Raw genomic sequence first — 20,867 nt, forward strand, 5'->3', positions numbered from 1 at the left:
CAGATGGGGACCTGGACACAGCTGTTTCATGTTAGCTTTTTGTGGTACCTCTTTCCTTGCCTCTCTCTCTCTTTTTTTTTTTTTTTTATCTTTTTTTCTTTTTTATTATCCTGGCCTGTTTTATTCTCTAGAAGTATATCAGGTAGTTAAAATTCTCTCCTGGCTCTCTTTATTGGGCAAATAATTTAAATCCTCTGAGCCTCAGTTCTCTCATCTGTAAAATGGGGATAATAATAGCACTTATCTCATGGAGATCTGAGACTCAAATAAAGAAATCCACACAAAGTAAACACTCCATAAAGTTAGCTATTATTACAATATACAGGCAGATCAGATTTTTGAGTTTCTTTCTTTATTCTCTAGTTTTTCTGGCTACTTCTCTCTTTTTCCTTTAGGTTTCCTTTCTCCAAGTTCTTCTTGATTTAGTGCAGAGACTCACAAACTCTGGTGTGCACCCAAATCCCCTGGAGGAGACTTAAAATGCACAGGGCTGGGCCCCACCCTGGAGAATTTGATTCTGTGGGTCTGGGGCAGGTTCTGTGCCCCTGACTTTGACAAGTGCACTTCAAATGCAGCCAGACTTTGAGATCCCTGGGAGTGAGAGAAAGGTTCGAATCCCATGATTCATTAATTTACTGTATGGTTGCGGGCAGGTTACTTGACCTCAGTTTTCTTATCTTTAAAATGGGGATAACAGTACCTTCCAGCCAAGGTCAAATGAGAGCATGCTTACAGTATCTAAAATATCTTACAAAAGAATGGTGATAAGACCCAATATCGCTGATGCTTTAAGAGTTTTGGAAACTCAAACATACGTTATTACTTCATTTAACTTTTTCAAATAATCTGTAATTTGGGGGCTAGTTTCCACCATACAGATGTGCAAACTGAGGCTCATGGGGTGACTAGCATGCTCAAATGAGTCAAAATCCGTAAAGAACATGGTCAGCAGTTTTTGCCTTTATTCTAACCCTCGACCTTTTTGTCCCATCGCGGCAACCGCCCTGCAGACGGTGTTTGGTGTGTGGGAGTGTTGCGCTCTGGCCTTCTGTTCCCTCTTTTCTCTAAAGGAAAATAGAGAATCTCAAGATCAGCCTCTGGTACAAATTAGTTCAGCTTACAGTTTAGTTCAAGACTAAAATGTCTCAAAGCACAGGGCTCAAAGTCCAAAAGCAGATCCTTGCTGACCAAACTCTAACCAGGTCATCAAAGGGTCCCATCTTCCTGCTGGGGCCACAATCCCGGGAGAAGGGAAGCCCAGTGGGCCACCCGAAAACTAGGGCACAGGGCACGACCTCAGAGCTGGCAGCCCCGGGGTGCAGCAAACTCAGGGGGAAAGATGAACCCGGCCAGCTAGACAGAGTGGAGCTGTTTTCTGCTGAGAAGAGAGTCCAGTTCCTGGAGCAACCTCTGGCTTCCCCTGAGAGCCTGCTCCCCACGACCACCACCTGCACCCCGATTCCCCTTTACCTGACTGACTGGTTGTCCCAGAGCCCTCCCGAGTTGCTTCACTTCTCGGCAGGCCTCTGTGACTCCTGCGCTCCTGACCCGGATGTTTGCCTTCCACGTGGCTTGCAGACCTGGCTGCCTCAGCTGGGCTCAGCCTTGAATTCCTCCCTGGCTCCAGCTCAGAGCTGCTCCACGATATGTGTGTGTGTGTGTGTCTGTGTGCGTGTGTGTGTGTGTGTGTGTGTGTGAGAGAGAGAGAGAGAGAGAGAGAGATTTACTGATTTACTTATGAATAAAGTAGCTAAAGCCTTTCCAAAAAATACTTTATTGATATATAACTCATATACTGTACAGTTGTCTCATTTAGAGTCTGCAGTTCAATGCCACTTAGCATATTGACAGAATTGTGCAACCATCACTGCAGTTAATTTGAGAATATTTTCATCATCTCAAAAAGAAACCTCCTAGCCTTGAGCTACCACTCCTATGCTCCCCAGCACCCCAGTTCCTGGCAACTGCTAATCTCCTCTGTTTCATAGATTTCCCCATTGGGAACATTTCACGTAAATGAAATCATATACCATGTGATCTTTTTTGTCTGCCTTCTTTCACTCAGGATCATGTTTTCAAGTTTCATTGAAATGTTGTATTATGCTTTGGTACCTTTCTTTTTCATTGCTAAATAATATTCCATTATATGGATATACCACACTTTCTTTATCCACTCATCAGCTGGTTGACTTCTAGGTGATTTCCATCTTTGGGTTCTTATGAATAATGGTGTTATAAACATTTGTGTACCAACTTTTGTGTGGACATCTGTTTTTAGTTCTCTTAAGTATAGAGCTAGCAGTGGAATTACTGGGTCACATGGTCACTAAAACTTTTACTGTGTTCAAGACATGAAGATCAGAGCTTGTGAAGGGTATTGAAAGTTAAGACCCTCTACCTTACCTGAGCCATCTAAAAAGTTATTTATTTTTAGTCTGCAGTTATTTTCTATCTGATGGGAGGAAGGGGGAGATAAATGAGCCCCCAAAAGATTCAGAAGCACTTGCTCAGACTTCAGAGTAAAATACAGAATGCCTGGACCAGTCTCTATTTTCCCACCATTTAGCTGAGTTGGAGGATGATGGGATGTGGCTTTTTCACATGATTCTGTCTCTATGTTTCTCTTTAGCTTGTTTCTCTTTTCTAATGCAGAGCTCTTTAAGGAAGCATTGGAGGAGCCCAGATCTGGGGTGCCCACGGAAATCTTTTGGGGTTAGTGCAGGAACCTACACTCTTCGGGAGAAGGACTTCCTTCCAGGGACTCTGTCTGCATGGAGATAACCCACTTGGTCCTTGTGGAGGACAGTCAAATTAGGTCACTTTTGAGGGCTGTAATGTCTCTAAAAATTTTAATTCATATTTTTTTTAGCATAAAATGACTACATACTGTAAGCGTTAGAGCACATTTGGAAGTTGGAGAAAAGCAGGTGAGAAAAAAATTAGACTTTGTCCCACCAATCAAAGATAACCACAGTTTTAAATAATTTGGGTGTTTCCATTCTATTTAGTTTTTTTTAATGCGTAGATTTTATCGTTACTTTCTTCACTCCGCTACAGGGAAATAGATTTCACTGCTTATGGGTGACCCCCAATTTTCCACAACGGAGGACCTTAGGAGCACCTTCTGGTGAAAGGAGAGGCTGGAGGATGTTTTGAAGCTGTGTTTGCAAAACAAGCCTGTGTGTTTACTTGGTGGTACAATAACTGGGGTAGCTTTAGGGAAGAGATGCTCAAAATTGGGAGATGTCAACTTCACACCCACCATCAAAGGGAGGTCGGGAAATCCCGGGCCCACGTGTCCACTAGAGCCACACCCTTCTGGCCAAAAGCCAGAAGCTCTCCTCCTCCAGGCACCTGGCTCCGCAGTCCTGCTGCCCTGGCTGAATGGTGCTCCGGTTCCCAGGGCCCTGGTTTAGGGTGACTCTCGGCTCTTGTTCCGGAACTAAAGTTCCTCACTTCAGCTTCTTGAGAGCTTAGCTTATTCAGTGGCTTCAGTAGCCCTGGTGGCTACTTGGTGCGACTTAGCATCAGAAACCAGACACAAAGGGAACCACAGGCACAACTAAAGACACAGTTTTTAAAAAAAATTTTTTTAGAGGGGAGGTAATTAGATTGGTTGACTGATGTTTTTAATGGAAGTACTGGGGATTGAACCCAGGACTTCATGCATGCTGAGCACACACACTCTACCACTGAGCTATGCCCTCCCTGCAAGACACAATTTTTTAATTTAGGGTGGTTTTTTTTTTTAGTCTATGGCTTGTGTCATATGGTTGTATATGTGTGTGTGTGGTGGGTGGGTGTGTTTCTTCCAGTTTTACTGAGCTAGAACTGACACCCAGCACTGTAGAAGCTGACAGTGTACAACGTGATGACTTACCCACATCACGAAATGATTACAGTAAGTTTGGTGAGCATCCACCACCATAGAGATACAAAAGAAAAAAGCGTATTTTTTTCTTGTGATGAGAACTCTTAGGATTTACCCTCTTAGCCACTTTCATATATAACAAATACCAGTGTTAACTACATTTAAGTTTCGTTTTAAATAGGGATCTTTTCGAGTTTCTTCTAACCCTGAAGCTCTGGCCATACTGCCGAGACTGAGCAGATAAGATAACTGTCCTCATAAAGTGTGACGTGCAGCCAGGGCTGTACATGCAGGTGACACGCAGAGCTGCCATGGAACTGTGTGGTAATCAGACCCAGGCGACAGCATTCTGCTTAGTCAACTCTCAGGCGTGGGGATGTTACAGAACCAATGCTTTTTTTTTTCCTTCTCTCTGTTACTTCTCCCAGACTGAACCCGTGGTCAGCACAGATGGCAGGGGTTTTCCTGAAGTCCCATGTCCTTGGAGACTGCGATTCTTGCCCCTTTTCTTGCCTCCCCCCTCTCCTCACTCCCTCTGCACGTGCATCCTGTCTGTGCACAGGAGTTCTCCAGCTCTCTTCCTGCGACCTGCCCTCCTCCTGGGCTGCTGGTAGCTACAAGAGCCAGGCAGAAAGGCGTGAGGACCAGGACGCCAGGGATTGCCTGGTCAGCTGGGAGGTAGGGAAGGAGAGAAATTAGAGAGAAAAGGCTTTGGATCCCTAGCCCCAGGGAGCCCAGGAACAGGTGGAGTGGTCTGGGGTGACTCCGAGTTGGAGCCCAACCACCTCATCCAAACTCAGCCATCCTTCCTGTACAACCCGGAGAAGCCCCTGCCCTCTCTGGAGCTTACTTTCCTCGTGAGGGGATGGGCCATGGATACACCTGACACCCTTTTCAGCTGTAATAGTCTGCGATGGAGATGGTGAAACGGAAGGGGACCCAAAACCTGGCGAAGTGTTTCTGAGATGGGAATAGAACAGAAACAGCCTTAGGACAGGGGTCCAGGGTTTAGAGTCCTCTCTCAGCCAGCAACTAATAATGGCCTTAGACAGTCCCTTGTCCCTCAGTTAATTTCTTCATAAAGGAGAAATAAAAATACGTATCTACGTGCTTCTCAATTTGGTAGCCCAACACCCATGGAACGGCAGATGGGAAAATGTAAAGAAAAGAATGTCAGGTGATTCAGCGGTGGTGTGAGCCCTGGAGGTAGGGGTTGGTGGGGGGTGGGGGGCAGGGGACTGCCTTAGGGACTCACTGAGACGCTCCGTCTGCCTGGAGGGTCTGGCAAGACCACCTCTCAGGGCAGAGATGGCCCAGCATACTGGCGTTGACAGGCAGCCATGAGGCTCAGGAGGGCAGATGGGAACCAGGGCAGCGGTCTCAGTGGAGAGAGGATTCAGCCTTGGGGATGGGGGGTGGGACGTGGAAAGAATGACTGCGGCGGGGGGGGGGGGGGCAGGACGGGACCTATTACTGGGACTGTCTTCAGCCCAGTCCGGGGAGAGGAGGGTAAGAAATGAAATGGTGTAGTTATTCTAGAGTCAGGGCACCAGGAGTGTTCTATGAAGTAAAAGGAGAAAACCAGGCCACCCGTCAGGCCCTTTTAGGCGATTAGAACATTTAAGAATGGATGTGGGCAAGGCTGCAAACCAGGCAGCACGAATGGCCTCCAGGGCCACCTGGTCTACCAAGGAGCCTGGCCACCTGGGCACCGGGCCAAGGGAGGGAGGGACTGAGACGCTGGGGTTCCCGTGTGTCTGGTGCAGGCTGAGCCTCACAGACGGGCATTGTTCTCCGCACCCCTTTGTTGTCCTTTCCCAGGCGCCAGGCGGGTGGAAACTGGGGAGGCATAGGTTACCCAGAGATAAAGTCTTTTTATGAGCTTCCTGATTTAGCTGAGAGAGGAACTCGGCCAACTGGCATGGCTGATGGACAATCCCCTCTACCTGGTTCCTCCTGGGGGAGTGAAGTTCTTCCCAGTTCAAAAGGAGCGGGGGCGCTGACACCCTCTGGGGAGGCTTGTGTTGGGACGCCGGGCCCTGAGGCCCAACCCATCGGGACATCGGCAGGTAAGAGGAGCAAGCTTGTGTTCCTCCTGCAGGGATCAGCCCCACCGTTCCAGCAAACACATGCTCGGAAGACTCCAGCCATCGCTTCTAGTGGCGTACAGGTCATTTTCCGAGTGGCTGCTCAGCCAGCGTGAGTGGGCCTGGGGGACCAGCAGTTCTTCAAAGCCTCATCTCCCCTGAGCAAACTGATGCAACCCCGCTTTGGAGCCCACCAGACCGAGACCCAGCTGTGGGCGCCACGGCTGATGCTCCGTTAGCCACCTGCTGGGGCTCCCTGTGGGTGGATCCCACCTCCCTCACCCTCACCCTCTCCTTACCTGCAGCCCGCCAGCTTCACCATTTTATTCATAGCAATAAAAACAGACTCTACTACTGTGATTTTTATTTTTCTTTTTGCTCACCAGGATGCAAATAGGAATCCCCAGATTCATACTTACACGCAGAAGAAAATTAAGGCCATTGTTTACCCCAAATGGGTTTTTTACACAACACAGACCCATGTAAATTTTGATGGAAGTGCCTCAGCAGATTCACATCTGTTCTGGGGTGCCCCCGGGGTGATCCCGTGACAGCTTTCCTTCACCCATGTCGACTTCCCAGTGCATGTGGGGAGACGGCTTCTTTCCCTTGCTTCCGTTTTCTGATTGATGTGCATAATGCTTGGGAATCAGTGAAATGTTTGCATTAGTATTGCTGAATAGATTTTTCACAACCCACTGAGTGAGGAAGAAAGGATTCTTTCCAATTATGCAGGATGAAGAAACTGAGGTCCAGAGAGGCTAACCGACTTGCCCAGAGTCACATAGCAGAGCCATGCCTTCGCTCCCCTCACATACCACATGGGCTGGCTCACCCATCGTTGACCTAAACCCATGCACCTTTGGAGTCCACATGTGATGATGGCAGATCATCTCCCTGTCCAGGGAGCTACATTTGCTTAAAGTAAAAGAGAGAACTGTCACCTCATAGAGCGTGATGGCCATCCAGTCTTCTGAGAGGCCCTGGCCCCAACAGTGTCCTCCAGGGGCTCAGCCCTACCCCTTGGAGAAACCATCCACATTACAAGAGTGAAAACAGTATTATAGCAGGAACGAACTGCAGCTTCCCCACCTTGCTCTGGTTTTCAGGTCTCTGCTCTGTTGCTGAAGGTAAATATCTTAAGAAAAACCAGCTTTGACCGCAGCTGTCTTCAGGGATATGTGTACATTCAAGATAAGGTGAGTTGCCCCAATCACTTTATACTAATTGTTGAGGAATCAGATATTCATCTTCAAACACATCCCCATGACCCTCCCAGCCTCCTCCTGTGCTGATTAAAATAGAGCTCTTTGCTTATGAAACCCCCCAGAGCTGTAGCACTTATAGTCATTTTTTTTTCCCCGTAGAAAACCTAATTTCCAGACGGTGTGCCTCGCCCCAGCAGGCCTCTGTGTGGCTTAGACAAACAATGCAAAATCTCCAACAACCCCTGCAAAGAACTTGCTCCCTGCCATACGGGCCCCATTTCATTTCATTTGCTTTGCTCTGCGTTTGTTTTCTTTTTAAATTTTTTTTTATCCAACGAATCATTTTGGGATGGTTTTTGTCTTACGCTCCCCCAGTTGTACACAAGTTCTAAACTGTAAGCTACTTCTGGCTTTGCTACTTATGAAAACCACTAATATGCCTGGCTGCTTTGATGTCTGCTGAACAACAAAGAGAGAGAGTTACTCTGGGCCACTGTAATCCTTGATTTGTCACTAAGTTATGACACCCAGCAGAGCCGTGTGACAGTGCAAATCAATCATCCCGTGTGCTCGGCGGGGCCTTCCCTGCCTCCCGCCGAGCCTCTGCAGTTTAATTAGCTTTTTTCACACCGCCATAATGTACATCTGCAGCTTCAGCAAGAAAAGAGACAGAACAGAGTTCACTGGAAAGTGGGGGCCTTAAAGAAAAAAGTTCATATTGTGGGAAAAAAGTCCGCAAGAAGAAACATCAGAAATCTTTGTGGTTTTTGCTTCAGACATTATGCCTGAGATATACAGGCTCGGGTTACTCTGTATTGTTAAATGTAGACTTTAAAAAATAGCTCCATGAATCCGGTTATGGAGGAACTATCTGATGCTGTTTAAAGGGCTTTTTCTTCTTTGGGGGAGAGTCCCTGTCTTCTGTTTCTTCTCCAGCTCCAACACAGTGGATCATGCAGAAATTCTTTGCACCCCGGCCCTCCTCAAGCCCACCAAGATTCAGGAGTCAAGACTTCGATTGTGGCCAAGTTTTGCAAAAACTTTGCATGAATTCTTCCGGTGGAGCGGTATCCGTGAGTGAAAAGCTTGTTGCTCTGTTCATTTTGCGGTGATAAATAATGCCAGGCAAAGAATAAAGCCAGGAATGAAGCCGAGAAGGTCGGGAGTAATTGACGGGGACGGCAGGGGTGAGAGCAATTCAGGCCGTGGTGTCAGACACAGAGTGACACTTTTGTCCTGGCCCTGGAGGGAGGTAGACAGATGAGATCGAGCTGACTCTGAGTCTGTTGGGGGTTTCAGGAAGCTGTCTGGTTCCTCTGGAAAACCTTCTACCAGTGGAAGGGGCGGGAGACAGCCAGATGGCTTTCCTTACTGGGTTTAGGGTGGGTTAGGGGTTGGACAGCTTCCTCCCAGAATTGTCTTTCCTTGCCTGGCTGGGGGAGTTGGGCAGGCTGTGGAGTAAACTGGCACATCACCTTGTCACCACCCAGCATCCCCTACTTAGGTGATGCCTTGTGTTACTGGCAGGGAAGGGAGCCACTTATCTGAGGACGCCAGAGCCCATCTAAAGGGAGCTACATCCACCCATGCTGGATGGGCTTTATCAAGAGCCTGGCCCCTCTTTCTTCTGTCCCTGTTCCTTACTCCTTGGCACACTCGGTGGATAGGCAGACTCTTGACTGTGGGCGGCCCTTCAGAGACTTAGCTGCCAGCCTCCCGTGAAGATCCTGGCCCAAACTGCAGCATTTCCTGCCCCACATCAAGTCATAGGGTCAGCGCTAAAAACAGAGGATCTTAGCAAACCCCGAAAAGACGTGGAGGAAACGTAAATGCCGATTGCTGAGTGAAAGAAGCCAGTCTAGAAAAGCTGCGTACTGTTTGATTCCAACTCTGTGACATTCTGGAAAAGGCGAAAGTATGGAGACACTAGAAAGATCTGGGGTCGCCACGGATTGTGGGGGGGACACATGAATTGGTGGAGCACCCCGGATTTTTAGGGCAGTGGAACTCTTCTGTCTGATGCTATAATGGTGGACACATGTCACTACAGGTTTGTTCAAACCTCGACAATGCGTAACACCCAGAGCGAACTCTGATGTAAGCTCTGGATTTTAGTTAATTATAGCTGACTGGGATTGGCTTGTCAAGGGTAGCAAATGCACCACACTCATGCGAAATATTAACAGTAAGGAAGACTTACTCAGGGAGGGAGAGTAATATGAGAATTCTTTGTAGTTTCCACTCTTTTTTTTTTCTTTCTTGGTAAATCTAAAACTGCTCTAAAGAATAAAATCTATTAATTTACATTTTAAAAACAGGACACAGAGGCAAAAGCCACAGAGGCAGGAGGGAGAGGATAGGTGAGCCAGGGGAGGCGTCCCTCCCACCTGGGATGTTAATTTTGTAGTTAATTGCCAGAGGGCATGCACTGAAGCCTGTAGTTACCTGCAGGACCGTCTTTCCTCCAGGAACAGGCTTCCTCCTGACCTTGCTTTGAGCATTTAGTGCCTGTCACCTCCCTGTTAATGATGCTCGAAACTTGAGTCTGTCCCCCATTCCCATAAAATAAGTGCCCCATTTTCCTGTAATGGGTGGATGTACAAAGCGTTGCCATAAGTAGAGTTGCCTTCTAAACTATACCAAGAGAACGGTCTCTGGTGAAGTCTTCATTTCAGAGCAGAAAGTATTCTTTGAGATCATGTGGTCCAACCCCCCTCCAGAGAGGTTGAGCAACCTGACCAAGGTCACACAGCCAAGCCCGAACAGAACTGAGGTCGACTTCAGGATTCCCGACTCCCCAGCCTGTCCAGCGTCCTTCCGCGGGGTCGGGCAGGTGAAACAGTCATGCAGGTGTGAAGGCGGCATGCTGAGCTTCGAGGAGGCCAGAGCACAGTCCTACATCTGCATCACTTTACTAAGTCCTCTAGCCTCCCCGTGCCTCTGTAAACCTTCGCCTGCACAAGCCCAGGTGAATTTCCTCGTCTCCAAAATGGCCACACCCATAATATCAACTCTCAGCAGCAGTTATGAGGATTGAGGCGTTTTGTAAAACAGACAGTGTTTGTCCTGCGCCCATAAAGGCCACCTTTGAATCTCCCTTCCCCTACTGCAGTGTTATTCCAGAGGGGGATTATATATTTTTTCCAGAGGGAGATTATATATTTTTTCCAAAGGGAGATTATGTATTTTTTCCAGAGAGAGGCAAGGCGGTTACTGGTTATTAACTCCAGGGGAACAGTGCTCTGCCAACATGATCGTGCCCCCGAATCACTGGGGGACCTTGTCAGGATGTGGGTCCTGACTCGGCAGGCCTGGGGGCGCTGGCCCACCCGCGGGGTGAAGGGGCCGGATCCCTTCAGCGGTTTTCTCATTCACAAGAGAGAGGATGCGGAGTGCCCAGTCCAGGCCTGGCTTCTGTGTTGGGGACAGGGGGGCCGCGGGGGCGAGTCCCTGCCCCTAATGGACGGAGGGACGGGGTCAGAAGAGGCGGGGGAGCTCCCCAGGGTCTTGGGGATCAGCTGTGGCGGCATTCAGCCCGGCAGGGTTTTCTGGCCCCCTTACTCATTTTTGGCTCCTGCTCAAGCTCAGACCAGGAGCTGGCAGTCTTGCCTCTTCCCCTCGCCTACCCGAGGGCCTCCCCCTTCCGTCCCCCCTCCCCACCCCACCCTCACCCCCGCCCCAGTGTCTGACGCGGGATGTTCAGCCGCTCAGAAGCTCAGCCGTGCTAGACACTTCAAAGACTTCCCCACTGAGGGGCTGGGGCGTCCTGCGAAGGCCTCGCAGCACTGGGGGGTCGGCTTCAAAGATGGAGAGGAACTGGGGGCCCGCCCCCTTTGGAGAGGCCTTATCACTTTGGGGGTGATTCCCTTCAGGAAGGGCCTTCTCAGCACAGAGGGGAGGGACGTCCCCTTTGAAGGAAAGCCCTGTTTTCCTGCCCCCCATCCAGCCCTCTCCCGCCTTGGGGCCAACCCTCACCCTCTTCATGTCCTCCTGGCTCCGGAGAGATGGGGACTGGAAGGGTGAAAGGAGACGCAAGCCTGACTCTGCCCATGTGTGACTCCCCAGGTCTGTGCTTGGACCTGGAGAAGCTAATGGAGGTGGGAGAGCTCCCTGAAGACTGGGTCTGCGTGAGCATCTTGTCACTGCCGTGGTTTGCAGTTCCCAAGGCAGGGCCCAGGGCGGAGCACCCAGTGAAGACACTTAAAGGCGGGGGGCTCTGGGCCTCAGCCTCCCCGGCCTATTGGACCAGACAAGCCTGCCCTGTGCGAGATATTCAGTACCCTTGACCCAAACGCCAGAGTCCTCCTCCCCTGACATGCGACAATCAAAATGCAGCCCACCCAATTCCAAACTCCCCTCCCCTGGCCGAGGGGCTCCATGGTGGTGGAGACCCCTCCCCAGTCAGCCAGGCAGACCTCGTCTCTGCGGGTCACACGCTTGAGAATCCTGGAGCAGAACTGGCAGTTAAACCTCATTTCTGTGGCTCCTGAGTGTGGTGGCCTGTGCACCCAGGACAGCACAGCCCGGGTCACTGTGCTTCCTGCTGCCTCTCTGCTCCAGTGCCTGCCCCCAACACACACACACACACACACACACACACACACACACACACGGTCCCCTCAAAGCCCAGGTTTCCACGTGGGCTTCTCAGAAGAAATGCCCCGCTACCCTGCAGGGGACTCCTGCCTCCTTGGAGCAGCCTGGGAAGGAGGGGGAGATGTTGGCATAACCCTGTGCCCTTGGGGACAGACGAGACAGTGAAGGCTGGAAGGCGAGAGGCCCGTGTTGCCTGTCACCAGCCCAGACAGCAGCAGAAGTCCACAGGGCAGAGGGCTTAGCTAGTTAGTGACTTAGCTATAAAATATAATATAAATGTCATAACCTATAATGAAAAAGAACATATATCTATATATATAACTGAATCACTATGCTGTACACCAGAAACGAACACAACATTGTAAATCGACTCTACTTCAGTAAAAATGCGTATAATATAAAAGAGGTTTTTAATCTAGTCCCCTCCCCACCACGTCGAAAAGAAAAGTAATTCACGCTTCTGTAGAGAATTTAGAAATCATAGAAAAGAAAATGATACTAAATCAAATCACCCACAATCTCACTGACCCCCGAGAGAGGATCGTTGTTAACATTTTGTTTATCTAATCATTTTCCTAACCATCTATTGTCATGGTTGGTTTTAGGTGTCAACTTGGCTGGCTCTGTGTATGAATCATGCCTTTTTATTTGCTTTATTCCAATGCCTTAACATCTTGGGGCCTTGCTGCCCGTGGAGGGATTGCCCCTGCCAAGGTTTGCCAGTTTCTAGAGATAGCAGAAGACCCACCCGCAAGCACGCCTTTCATATTCCAACCAATGAATCCAGAGCCTGAACCCACAACACCTCTTTCGAACCCACACTCAGGCCCCCTCTTCCCTGCCCTCATCACCCCAGGGCCAGCTATCAGACCACGAGGGACAGCCCCTGTACCGCAGAGCCCGCTGGAATTATGTCCACTAGCCAATCCAAAACCTGCTCACCCTGCCTCACATGCTCCTTCCTGTGGAAACCACAATAAAGACTCCTATCCGTGCTTTCCCGCTGCTCTCTCTGCCTCCTGACTGACCCTGGTACTTCTCCATGTGGCCCTTCCATCCTCCCTTCTCTTGGGATAATGTGTGATACACAACTGCCTTTTCAATGGTAACCATCTCCTGATCTGTTGGCCTCACCACACCTGGATAATAGTTAAACCTAAACTTTAAAACACGGTTGCTATAGTCTGAATGTTTGTGTCCTCCCAAAATTCATATGTTGAAACCCTAACCCCCAAGGTGATGATATTAAAAGGAGAGACTTTTGGAAAGGTGATTAGTTCATGAGGGTGGAGTCCTCATGAATGAGATTAGTGCCTTTTTAAAAGAGGCCCTAGAGAACTTGTGAGAAGCTGGCAGAAGGCCGTCACCGGAACTGGAGCGTGCTGGCACCCTGATCTTCAAGTCTGCAGGATCAACTCCTGCACATGCTACGTTTCTCTGGAGAAATCTTTGTTTACTCTGAGATCATGAAGAGGTTCCCCTGTGTTGTAACTTTCATATTAGATCAAAATCTACCTGGAATTGATGTGTTAAATTGTGGTAAAAACACGTAACATGAATTTACCGTCTTAACCGTCTTTAATTGTACAGTACAGTGGTGTTAACTATATTCATATTGTGCAACAGATCTTTAGAACTTTTTCATCTTGCAAAACTGAAACTCTACACCATCTCTCCATTCCTCCTCCCTGCAGCTCCTGCCAACCACCATTCTACTTTCTGTTTCTATGAGTCTGACTACTTTAGATACCTCATATGAGTGGAATCATACAGTATTTGTTTTTTTGTGACTGATTTATTCCACTTACCATGATGTCCTCAAAAGTCTTCCTGGTTGTAGCTTAGGACAAGATTTTCTTCTTTTTTAAGGCTGAATAATATTCCAGTGTATGTATCTACCACATTTTGTTTATCCATTCATCCATTGATGGACACAGGTTGTTTCCATCTCTTGGCTATTGTAAATAATTCTGAAATGAACAGGAGAGTGCAAATATCTCTTTGATATGATGCTTTGAATTCTTTTGGATATGTATGCCCAGAATGGGACTGATGGATCATATGGTAATATTTTTTTTTTGAGGTCTCACCATACTGTCTTCTATAGCAATGCCCCCTTTTACATTTCCACCAACAGTACATAAGGGTTCCAGTTTTTCCACATATTCTCCAACACTTGTGATTTTCTGCTTTTTTTCATAGTAGTCATCCTAAAGAGTATGAGGTGAAATCTCACTGTGGCTTTGATTTGCCTTTCTTTAACAATTACTGATATTGAGCATCTTTTCATATACTTGTTGGCTGTTTATTTTATCTTCTTTGGAGAAATGTCTATCAAAATTTGCCCATTTTTAAATTGAGTTACTTCTTTTTCTTTTGTTGTTGAGTTGTAAGGGCTCTTTTTATATTCTGAGTATTAATCCTGATTAGATATATGATTTGCAAATATTTTCTCCCATTCTTTAAGTTGCATTTAAATTTATTGGCATAAAATTATACTCTCTTCTTTTGTTAAAAATTGAATGCCTTTAGGATTTGTAGTGACGTCTTCCTTTAAATTTAATTCCTGATACTGGTTGTTTGCCTTCTCTTTTTCATTTGATTAATTTTATGAGGGAATTATCAATTTTATTAATCATTTTAAGGAATCATGTTTTGGCTTTATTGAGTCTTCTATGTTTGTTTCCTATTTCATTCATTTCTGTAAATAGCTTTATTTCTTGTTACCTTCTCCTTTGGGGGGGGGGTTAATTTACTGTTCTTTTGTCTAACTTTTTAAGTTTGGTACTTAGATCATGGATTTTCAGGCTTTCTTTTTTTCTAATGTATGAAAATTAGAAAAGAAAAAAAAAAGTAGCTCCCTCCAAGCATCACTCTAGCTGCATCATATAAAATTTCTATTTCATTATCATTCAGTTAAAAACATTTTATTATCTCCATTGTGATTTATTCTTTTACCTATGGATTATTTAGGAGTATATTTTGTTTAATTTATAAACAAATGGGGATTTTCTATTTATTGTTTTGTTATTGATTTCTAGCTTAATTGCATTGTAGTCAGAGAATTTATTATGTATGATTTTAATAGCTTGAAAATTATTGAAATTTGTTTTATGACCCAGCATATAGTCATTTTTAAATCCCTTTTTTCATGAATGCTTGAAAAAAGTGTACTTGAAATTCTTGATTCGAACATTTCATGTATATCCGTTGAGTCAAATTTGCTACACGTTTCTCAAATCTACTATATTCTTTATCATCGTTAACAAATCTACTATATTCTTGCTGATTATTTGTTTTATTGTAACTTCAAGACATATGAAAATCTCCTTTTATGGCTATGAGTTTACCTGTTTTCCCTTGTAGTTCCAAAAATGATTGCATTGTGTATTTTGAAGTTATCTTGTTTGTTGCATGAAAATTTAGAATTATTACATAATTTGGTTGTGAATTGAAACTTTTAGTTTTTTCAACCTTTTTGTCTCTAATAATGCTCCTTTCCCCTTAAAATCTACCTTGTTTTAATAGAGTTACACAAACTTTCTTTTTTTTTTTCCTGTTCGCATGGTTATCTTCATCTAGAGAGAATTTTCATTTGCTTCAACAAAGTTCCTGGGAACCTTAGCAGCATGGCATCACCTCAGTCCAGTTTCAACTGAGATTATTCAAATGTGGACTACAGCATCCATCACCTATAGACAGCATTCTTCTGCCTATATTGCCATTGTCTCTTTCTCTCCCATGTGCCTATCAAACTCGGAAGTTATCTTCCAAAGCCTCGAGCCAGCTTTAATGACTTTCTTAGAAAAAAACAATCACAACTTCCCCCGTGTTATTCCCTCACCCTGTACGGACCTCTCTCACGGGTGCTCCTCACCCTGGGTTTTAATTACTGGTTCACGTGTCTGTCTTCCCCAATAGACTCAGTGGTCTTTGCCCACAGGCATCTCATCATTGTGATATCTTTCTATTTCCAGCAGCCAGCACATAGTAGGTGCTCAAGAAAACACGCACTCACGGCTGAATGAAGACAAGAAATCATCACCATTTTAGAGAAAAGGAAATAAAACCCAGAAAGCTGAGACAGATTGCTCAAGGTCACACTGGGTCAGCCGGGCTCAAAGCCAGGTCTTCTGATGCCCAAGGCCAACCCTACTTCCAACACCCAGAATAAGCAAAGCCCCTTGTACAGGGCCAGCCTCCGTGAGCTCGCAGAGAGCCAGCGCCCCCACGGACCCCCCAGCTCCCGCCGCTGGGGACTCTGCACCACCCCGGCCCCGCCCACTGCCCACCGCTGGCAGCTCTCCAGGGTCCCTGTCTGCCATCCTCCTCCCTCCACGGAGGCTGAGTCACAGGGATCCCAGGGAAGTTCCTGAACTCCGCTCCTGTCGGAGCTGGCCACCAACCTCCCTAATGATGCCCGTGGCAGGGTTCACCGAGATAAAAGGCATCCCTCGTCTCCAGAGCCAACAGTTGACTTTGGCCAACAACTCCGGGAACGCACACCCGACGTTACTCGAGGTGTGGCCCTCAGGGGGAAGATTTTGCAGGGAGAAATGGTCTGTCCTTCCCAGGATGTTTTTCTGGAAAGCCTCAGGTCCTGAAAGGGAGTCACTTAAGCAGGCAGAAAGAAGGCTTTCGTGGGTTGGGTTTTTGTTTTTTGGGGTTTTTTTTTTTTTTGCTTTTCTTGTCTTTTTTAACCTTCTGCTTCTGACTCTGCCCGTCTGTGCCTCTCTCACCCCCCGAGATTTCTCTTCAATACTGGTCATCCGTGGAGTCGGCGCTGCCCTCTCTGCTTGTGACTGGGGAGAGAGCGGAGCCGCCTCCCTCTAATGAGGGGCCCTCCAGGCCCCACTGCCCTCATTTTTGATACCTGGGGAGAGGATGTTACAGGCAAGGGGCAACTGATCAGAAAGGCCCCGCTGAACAGACATCACAGCCAAGCTCAAAGAGTGCAGGAAGTCGACGGAAGAACAAAAACATTTACAGAAGTGCGACAGTGTAAGGGGAAAAAGTACTAGCAACTCTAACAAGGTCAATGGTGAGGGGAAAAAAAATTTCTTTTTTTTCTTTTTTGAAAGGAATCGCTGAGGGAAAGAAAGAAAAAACCTCAAAAGGGGGCTGAGAACTCAGCGTAGGTCCTGCTGGTTGGTTCCTGGAACATTTTCCTTGATATCTTCCCATGAAACACTATTTCTCCAAGACTTCAATACATTGGAAAAGTTTATGCAACTGGTTAGAAGGAGGGTTAGAAGTTGTGAGTCACCATCATCAGCTCTGTGTGTGTTTGCTTTCAACACCAGCTTCCTGTGGGACCACATGAATGGAGCCTTTTTGGTTCTTTGGCATGTGCTGGGGCGGGGTGGGGTGGGGGCGCCCCGCCAACCTATTTCAAGGGAGTGTGGGGCGCCGGGCCTCTGTAGCTACTGAGAACAGAACACATGGACTGACGTTGCCTTGTACTCTGATCCCCGATGTCAAAGAACCGCAGGGAAGGTATAGGTGGCACTAATGCTAAATTCTGTGACTTGGGGCGAATTCCGTAAGCACTCCGAGCCTCAGTTTCTTTACCTGTGTAATGGGTATAAAACAGTCACCTTTGCAGGATTATTCTGAGGAGGATGACATTCAGCCTGCAGGTCACAGGGGCTCCTTAAGGAGCTGCTACTCTTTTTTTCCCCCTTGTAATTATTTATCAACGAAAACCAGAATGTTAAAACAGATCCTCTCAAATCTTGGGCTTCTGAGCTCATAGAAATGGGCCCTTATAAGCCTGCTTCCCCGCTTTTTAATGGGACAGGCGGCCGTAGGTCTTCGGTGGACTGCTAAATTCTACTTTCTCCTTTTGTGGGTTATCTGTGTGCAAATATTTTAATCTGACTTCCTCTGGACACCCAGAGAGCTGTAGAATTGTTCCTCTTTGATCCCATTAGTCATACTTTAAATGATGCAACTCGTTTGAATGTCACCCCAACAAAAGTACTTGCCAGGTGGGGCTGCCGCGTGCTTAGCTGTGTGAGAGGGAAGGATGGCCACTTCTTACCAAGCACCTGCTCCACACCCGCCCTCGGCAGCTCCTTTATCCACTTCCACTCAATTCAGGATGGGGCCTGGTGACAGCTTCCCTAGCCAGCGCCTCCCTCCCAGACCCCACTCTTTACTTCAGGGTATTTATTTCCTTCAAACAGACCACCAAACTTACTTATTTAAGGTTTATTGTTGGTTGGCCCCGCCCCCAGAATGAAAGTCCACAAGGGTGGGACATTTTTTCCAAAGACAGTTTTTAATTTTAGAATAGTTTTAAGTTTACAGCAAAGTTGCAAAGATCGTACAGAGGGGCCCTGTGCACCCCACTCCCCGTCTCCTCTATTGTTCACTTCTTCCATAACCACGTACTTTGTCACAAGGAAGGAAACAGCGATGGTACGTTGACGAAACGGCAGGCTTTATCCAGATTTCACTAATTTTTCCCAAATGTCCAGTTTCTGTTCCAAGGTCCCCTCCAGGATCCCACACCGCTTTTAGGCATCATGTGTCCCTAGTCTCCCCTTGTCTGTGACAGTGTCTCAGACTTCCCTTGTTTTTGGTGACCTTGACAGTTTCCAGGCATGTTGGTCATGTGCTTTGTACAGTGTCCCTCAGTCTGGGTTTATCTGATGTTTTGCTCAACTCTGTTGCTGGTGTTTTAACCTCCTAATGTGTCGAATCACAAACCCAGTTTTTCTAATGTTACTTAGAAACGTATTTCTATTTCTTACAATTATTATTATAATTGTATCATGCAAGGGCCAGTCTTCAGACACTAACATTATAAACATGAGGCATAAAGTTGTTTCCTTGAACTGGAAAAAAAAAAAAAAGAAGAAACTTATTTCTAGAATAATCTTTATGCCAAGTAAGTCTCACTACTTAGTCTTTTCTTTCTTTCTTTCGTTTTTTTATTGAAGTAGAGTCAGTTTACAATGTTGTGTCAGTTTCTAGTGAATGGTGTAATGCTTCAGTCATACATATACATACATAAATTCTTTTTTATTATGAGTTACTACAAAATATTGAATATAGTTCCCTGTGTTATACAGTAGAAACTTGGGTGTCTATTTTGTATATAGTAGTTAGTATCTGTAAATCTCAAACTCCCAATTAATCCCTTCCTGCTTCTTTTCCACCTTGGTAAATATTATTATTCTTTAATGTATTGCTGGATTTGATATCTAGTATTTATTTTTTCACTGTCTATAGTAATTTTTGTATTTTTATTATAATTAAAGTCTTCTAAGACCTTAGTGAAGTCTAATTGACATACCATAAATTGCAAATATTTAAAGTGTACAATTTGATAAGTTTTGACATATGTATACACCTGTGACATCATCACTACAATTAAGACAATGAACATATCCATCACCTTCAAAAGTTTTATCAAACCCCTTAATATTTTAGTGTTTCCTCCTCTTTATTCCCATCCCTGGCTGACCTCAGGCAAGAGCTGATCTGTTTTCTGTCACTATATATTAGTTTGCATTTCCTGGAATTTTAGACACATGAAATCATAGAGTACTCTTTTTATCCATCTGGATTCTTTAACTCAGGGTTAATTATTCTGATTTTCAAGTATGTTTAGCATGTGTCAATAGTTTGTTCCTTTTTATTGCTGAGTAGTATTCCATTGTGTGGAATCTCACAGCTGCTGGACATTTATGTTGTTTCCAGCTTTAGGCTGTTACAAAGCTGTTATAACCATTCATGCAAAACTCTCAAAGGACATATACTGTCATTTCTCTTTAGCAAATACCCAGGAGTGAAATGGCTGGATCATACAGTAGGTATCCACTTAATTCTTTAAGAAAATGCAAACTATTTGCCAAGTTGTACCTTGAGAAATAGCTGTACCATCTTAACATTTTACATTTCTGCCAGCAACATATGAGTGTTCCACCTCCTTCACATCCTTACCAATACTTGGCAGGGTTCGTCTTTTTAAATTTTAGCCATTTTAACAAATTAATATTGGTATCTCATGCTTTTCATTTGCATTTCCCTTTTATCTACTGATGCTGAGAATTTTTTTAATGTGCTTATTTGCCATCCATCCATGTATCTTTTTTGATGAAATGTCTTTTCAAATATTTTGCCTATTTTTGTTTGTTATCTTATTATTGCATTTTGAGAGTTATTTACATATTCTGAACTTACCAAATATATGCTTAATAATTATTTTTCCCAGTCTGTGGCTTTTCTTTTTTTTCCCTAGTTTTCCCAAGATAAAATTGACATACAGCACTGTGTAAGTTTAAGATGTACAACATGATTTGCCTTATATACATCATGATGAAATAGTTGACACAAATGAATGAACATACACCATCTCCTATAGATGCAAAATTAAAGAAATAGAGAAAAGTAGTTTTCTTGTGATAAGAACTCTTAGAATTTACTCTCTTAGCAACTTTCATATATAACATACAGCAGTGTTAATTATATTTATCATGTTGTACATTACACCCCTAAAACTTGTTTGTCTTATACCTGGAAGTTTGTACCTTTGGACTGCCTTTATCCAGTTCCCCCTCTCTGCACCTCCCTGGCTTATCTTTTCATTAACAGTATCTTTTGAAAAGCAGAAGTGTATAATTTTGATGACATCCAACTTAACAATTTGTTTTTATGGGTTGTGATTTTGGTGTCATTTCTAAGAAACATGTGCTTAACCTGAGGTCACAAAAAATTGCGCCTGTGTTAGGTTTAGGTTTTATATTTAGGTTAATAATCCAATTTGAATTAATTTCTTTAACGCGGTATTGGGAGGCAAAAAGTTTTTTTGTTTTTGTTTTGCATACTAATATCTAATTGTTCCAGAATCATTTGTTGAAAAGATGATTCTTTTGTCACTGAATTGTCTTTGTATCTTCGCCCAGAACCAGTTGTTTGGATATGCATGGGTCTACTTCTGGACTCCCTGTTCTGTCCCATCGATCTATTTGTCTTCCCTTATGTCAATATCACACTCTTCTGTTTGTTTGTTTTTGGTTTTTTTTGTTTATCTATTTTTAATAGTCAGTTTACAATGTCTTGTCAATTTCTGATGTGTTGCACTGTCTTGATTAC

At 45.3% G+C, this 20,867-nt stretch overlaps 1 long non-coding RNA gene across 2 annotated transcripts; it reads left to right on the forward strand.

The window, feature by feature from the left end:
* Positions 1-5,667: 5,667 nt before the first annotated feature.
* Positions 5,668-19,934, forward strand: LOC123614998 (uncharacterized). 2 transcript variants are annotated; one of them, XR_012499619.1, is made up of 4 exons: positions 5,668-5,940; positions 7,068-7,157; positions 8,103-8,239; positions 11,232-19,934. It is a non-coding gene; the product is annotated as an uncharacterized LOC123614998 (long non-coding RNA). The 2 variants fall into 2 exon arrangements; XR_006722525.2 differs by lacking the exon at positions 11,232-19,934 and having other exon boundaries at positions 5,678-5,940; positions 8,103-9,407.
* The last annotated feature ends 933 nt before the right edge of the window (positions 19,935-20,867 follow it).

Source organism: Camelus bactrianus, chromosome 16 (assembly GCF_048773025.1).
Source record: "Camelus bactrianus isolate YW-2024 breed Bactrian camel chromosome 16, ASM4877302v1, whole genome shotgun sequence".
Taxonomy (NCBI): domain Eukaryota; kingdom Metazoa; phylum Chordata; class Mammalia; order Artiodactyla; family Camelidae; genus Camelus; species Camelus bactrianus.